The following is a 6447-nucleotide window of genomic DNA, read 5'->3' as shown; positions in this document are numbered from 1 at the left end:
AAAGAATTTCCTCCTTATATCCAATTTAAACTTCCCCTGTGTAAGTTTTGACCCGTTACCCCTTGTTCTGTCGCTACAGTCCCTGAAGAAGAGTCCCTCCCCAGCTACAGTCCCTGAAGAAGAGTCCCTCCCCAGCATCCCTATTTCACCAATAAAGAGTCGTTAGATCTTTTTTCTCTTTGACATTTACATCTAGTCCTGAGTACATGTTAAAACTCCAAGGTACAAATTTCAAAGTTCCCTTTATCTTTGTGTAGAGTTTTGAGAAATAAATCAAATGATAAAAAATAGCTTTAAAAATAAGAAATGAAATGTGAATTTGAAGTATATGTTCAAAAAGTTGGTACATTATAATTTTGGGGGGACAGGGTCTCTTATCAACCAAGCTCAGCGAGAAAGTTCTTTTTTTTTTTTTTTTAACTTACATTTTATTGATGGATTTTGAAGAGATAGTCAAATTGTTAAAACATGACCATGCCGTATATCCAGGATAGTTCTTTCTCCTAGGAGGCTACATCAAAGTGAGAGAGACATAGAAAAATCATTATTTAATATGTTCAAAATTACTCCCATGTGGGGCAAGATTTATAGAGACTTCTGAAATAAACATGGGGGCAAGCAGCACCGAAACCCCTTCATTTGAAATAAAAGTAATGTCAGTTTTATCATCATAGTACCAGGTATAAATATGAAGATATATATAGAAACTTTTCCAATTCTGTCTTCATAATGAAACATGTTCTGAATGAAAGAAAGCATCTGAGCACTAAAGATACCACTGAATGGAATTATGCCTTCTGGGATGCGAACTGGCCTGGTGGCGTATAGATTGTGTAGACACCCATATAGATTGCAGCATAGTTCATGGTTTTGCCTATTGCAACACAAAGCAAATTCCCTGCAACTGGAGAGACTGTCGGTAGTGGGATAGGTGTTACCATAGAGTACAAATAAAATCTTATGGATCCAACCTGCAACTTTGATACTTTGCAAATATTCCTGGTGCCTCGATTTACAATATGGGAGAAAGCATGTTGTGGAGCGGTTGTTGCAAATATAATTGGGGGTGGACATCTGCAAGTTTACATTGATATTTGAGCACAAGATATTAAAAACTGGGAGCTATTAAAATGTCATTAATGAATCTCAATAGAAACTGCAATATATATATGATTACAGAAATGCTGCAATATATATATGTATTTTTTTTAGCAGTGAGGTATGTAAAGCGTACGGACACTGTGTTTGTTTTTAGTTAGTGTTTTCTTTTAATTTCTACCTGGGAGGTGAAAGGACATTTTCAGAAATGCTCATCCTTCACATAGGACATAGAAGCAGTTTTATCATCTTAGATGGAAGATTTTTGAGGATTGCTCAGATGGTCTTATGTGCGGTATCTAATTTAAATACTTTTGGTCAAGAGGCAACAGATTCTGCCAGTTCTTACCACCCTAGACAGATCAACACCTTGTAACTGCATAACTCGTGAATATGTAGATATTTGGAGAAACTATGAATGAAAATCCAGATTCACCTGTTACTGAGTTCTCTTATTTGCCTCTGAAAAGATAATTTTTCCTGATTCTGCAGCTGAGTTTCTGTAACACTGAGACAGTAAAAATGGTTTTGATGTGACAGCTATAAAATGTAGAATCGTTGAATGCAAGGCACTTTGGTTATACATAAAGAAAAACAAAGGAAAACTTTGTCTTAAGAAATGAAAGGCCTCTACCAGCTGAGTTGTCAGGTACAATTACAGCAACAGCAGTGATATTCTTTCAGCCTCTACCGGCAACAGATGCCACTCACATTAGACTGTGTAACTTTAAAAGCACAACTCTGATTACCCTTTACTGTCTTTTTGTTTTGTTCTTCTTTAGGGTCTAATTGTCCCAGTAATCTTTACCGTGTTTCTTCACTTAACAAGTTTGAGTTTTAGAAGGGTGAGGGGTAAATATAATGCTTAATAACATACATAAACTTACAAGAGATGATCTTCATCACATCAGCTTGGAAAAAGGTTTCACTCACTGGAGTGAGGGATTGAAGAGTTGACCCTTCATGATGCAGGACCAAGGATGCAGTTTGGTCTCTTGAGCAACCAAGTTGAAGCAAATATTGAGAAAACATTCCTAGCACATCCTGAGTAGAGAAAAATGAGCTGTTATATTAGTAAAAAAGTGTGTGGTGGAGCCATTAACTGTATCAAGGATAGCCCACTGGTTGGAATACAAATCTGGGAGGGGGCCCTGCATATTGCACCTCTGTCAGTTTAAGTGAAGTCCATGTTTTTCCCTTTTTTATAAATAGATGCTAACAGCTGCAAGTGTGTACAGCTGTGGTGAGGGAGGACAGCAGGTAATGTGAGCTTCAACCTCTAAAGGTCTGCTGCCAGTCGTGCCAAGACCATTGAACCCAATAAGAGCTGGCTAAAAGTTTTGAGAAAGTTTTCACTGCTAAATTTAAGGTAACTCTGTTCAGTGTGGGGCTTGTGGAAAGCAAGCCCTGCTGAAGCCTAGTTCCCTCTGCTGATGGGAGGCAGGTGCAGCCTGCCATCTTGTGCCTCACCTTCTCTCCACCTCAGGACACAACTTGATTCCTATAATTCACCATCCTGGTGTCAGGTATTTCAGTTTTATCAATTATGAAGTCATGATAAAGTGCATTTTGAAACCTCACATTTGTTTTCTAGAATCTAATTGTTGATTATGCTACCTGCTTTCCTATATTGTATCCTGTTCAATATATAGTTATGCAAATACAGCTTATTAAGGTAATGGCATACACCATGTATAGTGGCATACTAAAAAATAGTGGAACTTGACTCTTAAATTGATGTGAAAATCCCATTCATTTTCATTAGTATTCTTTTTTTATTCAAACTTTCTTGCTTTAACTGGATATTACAACTGAAGTGATAAAAACCCCAGAAAAATAATGAATCACCCAAATTACATGCTGAAGTCTGTTATTCTGACATTTTCCTGAATGAATATTGAAATGCTTAGCAAAAAAAAGATCTTGAAGTTCCTCCATCAGTAATCACACCCAGACTTCACTTGAAAAATATTCTTTTTATATTTAGTTATGAAAAGCATGCTCTTAATTATAATGATGTTCATTAAAACAAATGCTTTGAAAGATTACTATTTTCAATTCAAAGGCACTTCAAATACAGCATGAAAACCCATGTAATCTATGGTAAATCTATCCTGGAATAATATTAGACAGAAAAACATACCAGCTGAATGTACATGGTATATACGTACATCTACATGTGTGTATATGTGTGTCCTTTTTCAGAGAATTGAGAGGTTTGGTTCTGTCTTCTATTTTTTGGCACATTTATAGAAAGTGTAAGAAGTGGTTTAATTTGATGAAATCAAACATTCAGTGAAAACAAAAGCGTTAGCTCTGAAATAAGATATCAATTTTACAGGGCTATAGATCCTTTGAACTTGGATGACATTGTCTCTGAGGACAAGATGTTTGGTGAATTTTGGACTTTAAAGCCTTTAGTAGGAAAAATGAGTCCAGAATCTGTTCTTGTAGAATGGAAAAAAAATTCATTCGCTCTTCAAAAGATCAGGAAAAAAATTATGTCATTTTCTATTTCTGTTATAAATATAAGCATTTCCAGATGCTTATATTTCTGATATAAGCATCTGAAGGAAAGTGCCTTTCCTTCAGATGCTTATATTGGAAGAAGTTCAACATCCATGAATTTAGGGCTTATACTCTGAGTGATCTGGGCATTTATGTCTCCTCTGCACAGAATATTGAAAAGAAAAAAAAAAAATCCCCAAACCTTAGATTATAAGGATAAAGGGATCTATGGGTAAGATGATCTTACAAAATGTTGCTGACTGATTTTAATCTATTAATTTAATATAATGAACATAATGATTTGTGTAAAATTACTTTACCCCTGTTATATGTCAAATCTGTTAGGAACAGCTGCCTTGCATTCAGTATAGCATAATGATATACACTGTGGAGTTACAACGTTTAATTTATTTTTTTTTTTGTTAAGGTCCTGTTTTAGGTTTGCAAGCTTGTGCACAAGGGGTGAAGGGCTGGTGTGGTGCCTCCATCACACTGTCACTGTTAAAGGCTATCAAAAAGAACGTGCGGCTCTGCGAAGAAGAGAGTAATAAGTGCAAGCTGGTTTTGCAGACCCTGTTCCAAGTGAAGAATAAACCAGGATTAAAAAGTTTCCTGGAGAAGATTTTTCCCAAAGGCCTAATTTTTAAAGCTTTTTTTGATCAGAAGAACTAGAAAGGTCATGATAACTGAGGCTTGAAATAAAGGTGAATTGATAACACAGGTGAGGAGGTGGACTAAAGGGACTACAATTAATTAACTAATTAAACACCGAGGCTGCAGCAGAAATGTGGTTCTGCTAACATTCTGTCTATGTGCATGACCAAGGAGAGGGGGCTGCTACCTGAAGAGCCACATCTAACATCTTAGACTCCCTCTCTCCCTCTTTCTAAATCCACAATACTCCTAAAAACAAAAAATATTCCCTAACCCTGAATAATACTTGCCTTTTCAACTGCTAATGATACACTTTGTCCTACTGCAGAGCTTATCTGGAGTAGTAGAAATAATGGATCTGGATGAATGCTTTTCATAGCTCAGAAGGTGTAACTCTGCCTCGCAAGAAATTAGAGTTATAATATTTTGCTAAATATACCCCACCATCATGCAAGAGTAGAGATGTAAAACATGGCACTAGGCATCTGTTAGCATAGCGTAAAGGTGATTTTTCCATGATAACCTATGTGAGTAACTGCAGCATCAGAATATGACAGCGCTGTTCACTTACTTTAGGAGAGCCGCTATTAAATTTGACGGAATAAAAAGGCGCTCATAGTAGCAAGACTATAAGCATGAACCAGAGGAAAGAGAAGGAAAGAGTGGTCTTGAGAAACAAGAGAAAAGGAAGTATATGACTTCAGAGACCACAGAGTATAGAAATTAGAAGGAACTGAAAAACTGGAACAATCTCAAAAGCTATAGTACAAGGGTAATCAGTGTTCTATTTTTGCCTGCTTCCAGCAAGCTAAAATTAAATGTATTTGTTCTTACATGTTAGAGTGGTCTAAGTAAAGACCTCCTTTATTATCTGTAGATGGTTGCTGTGAAGAAGGCTTCCAAGAAGTGCAAACAACCAACATATGTAAAACCCAGCCTGGTGGTTATCAGTTGCACTGATGGTGCATTTATTCTTTTTTTTTCTTTTCCTTCCACAAATCTGGATACTTCCATATACCAATAGCCAGTAAGATTTTCTGACATCTTCCAGGTCATAGGTGAATGTTCAACAGCAATTGCCTGTCAGGAGGAGGGAGCTAGGAAAAGTGCAACTGAGTACAGCTGTGCACAAGACAGAGGTACTCTTGTATATCCTGGGAAAATAAAAAAATAGGAAGTGAATGGATTTGTTTAATTCAACTAACTGCTTCAAGTCTTTGACAAACTGTTCTGTTTTGTTTTCTTGGTCCATTTCAGGCAACATAGTCTCCCCTGAAAGCATCTGCACACAAAAGAGGGCAATAGTCTGTCTGCAGAGAAGTTTTATTTCCTGCATCTAACTTTCTACTGTTTTTACTGACTTTTTATCTTCTGGCACAACTGCCAGGGTAACTTTGACTCATTCTGTGATGGCAGCATGGGACCAGCAGAGCAAGAGCAGAGCCTACTACATGCATAAAAGCTGTATTAGGAAGAGACAAGCAATGACTCTAGCAATTTTTATTTATTTCACTAGATTAGATGGGGGCCACACTATTTTTGTGAATGCCTTGTGTTGCTGTATGCTTATGGTTATCTATTTTGTGAATGTGGAATTTGATACTATAGAAATGAGCCTCTTCTTCCTCAAAGACTGAAGTAAAAGAAGAGAGAATATTCCAAAACACCTCAGCTCTCTTCTGCATTCATTCTCACTGTGGGATTTTACAGGACTTTGAATTTTTCCTACTGTTATTCACCATGTAGCTGAAGCTTTTTTAATAGAGGTAGAAACAACACTGTCTGGAGTATCATTTTTATTCTAAGGACAGCCACTTCCTTTACTGCGAAAACATTGGCAGCTTTTAGAACAGGATTTTAAGGAAGATTTTGCTAGCACCACTTTGTGACTGACTTGATCATGGGTGCATAGATTAAGATATTGTCACCAAAGTGCATGACTCATTTTTCTTTTTAAAGTCCGTTACTGTGTGATATAAAATCACCTTTTTTGCAGTTTGGTATTGTAGTACTTTTAGCACTTGGAGGCCTAACACTCCAGAAAATGCATTTACACTGCATTTAAAGCTTGCATGTAACTAAATCCTGTCAAGGAAAGTCTTTACATAATGCATCGACATATGCTGGGGGTTTGTCTCTGTCTTCATACTGCATAGCTATACAAAGAGCTGAAGTGGCTTTTCTAAA

At 36.8% G+C, this 6447-nt stretch overlaps 1 long non-coding RNA gene across 1 annotated transcript; it reads left to right on the top strand.

Moving 5' to 3' along the window:
• The first annotated feature begins 2353 nt into the window (after nt 1-2353).
• Nucleotides 2354-5841, top strand: LOC136011202 (uncharacterized). Its single transcript, XR_010611284.1, has 3 exons — nt 2354-2624; nt 4034-4327; nt 5518-5841. It is a non-coding gene; the product is annotated as an uncharacterized LOC136011202 (long non-coding RNA).
• Nucleotides 5842-6447: the final 606 nt, after the last annotated feature.

Source organism: Lathamus discolor, chromosome 3, assembly GCF_037157495.1.
Source record: "Lathamus discolor isolate bLatDis1 chromosome 3, bLatDis1.hap1, whole genome shotgun sequence".
Classification (NCBI taxonomy): domain Eukaryota; kingdom Metazoa; phylum Chordata; class Aves; order Psittaciformes; family Psittacidae; genus Lathamus; species Lathamus discolor.
This window is presented reverse-complemented; position numbering and strand designations above follow the sequence as displayed.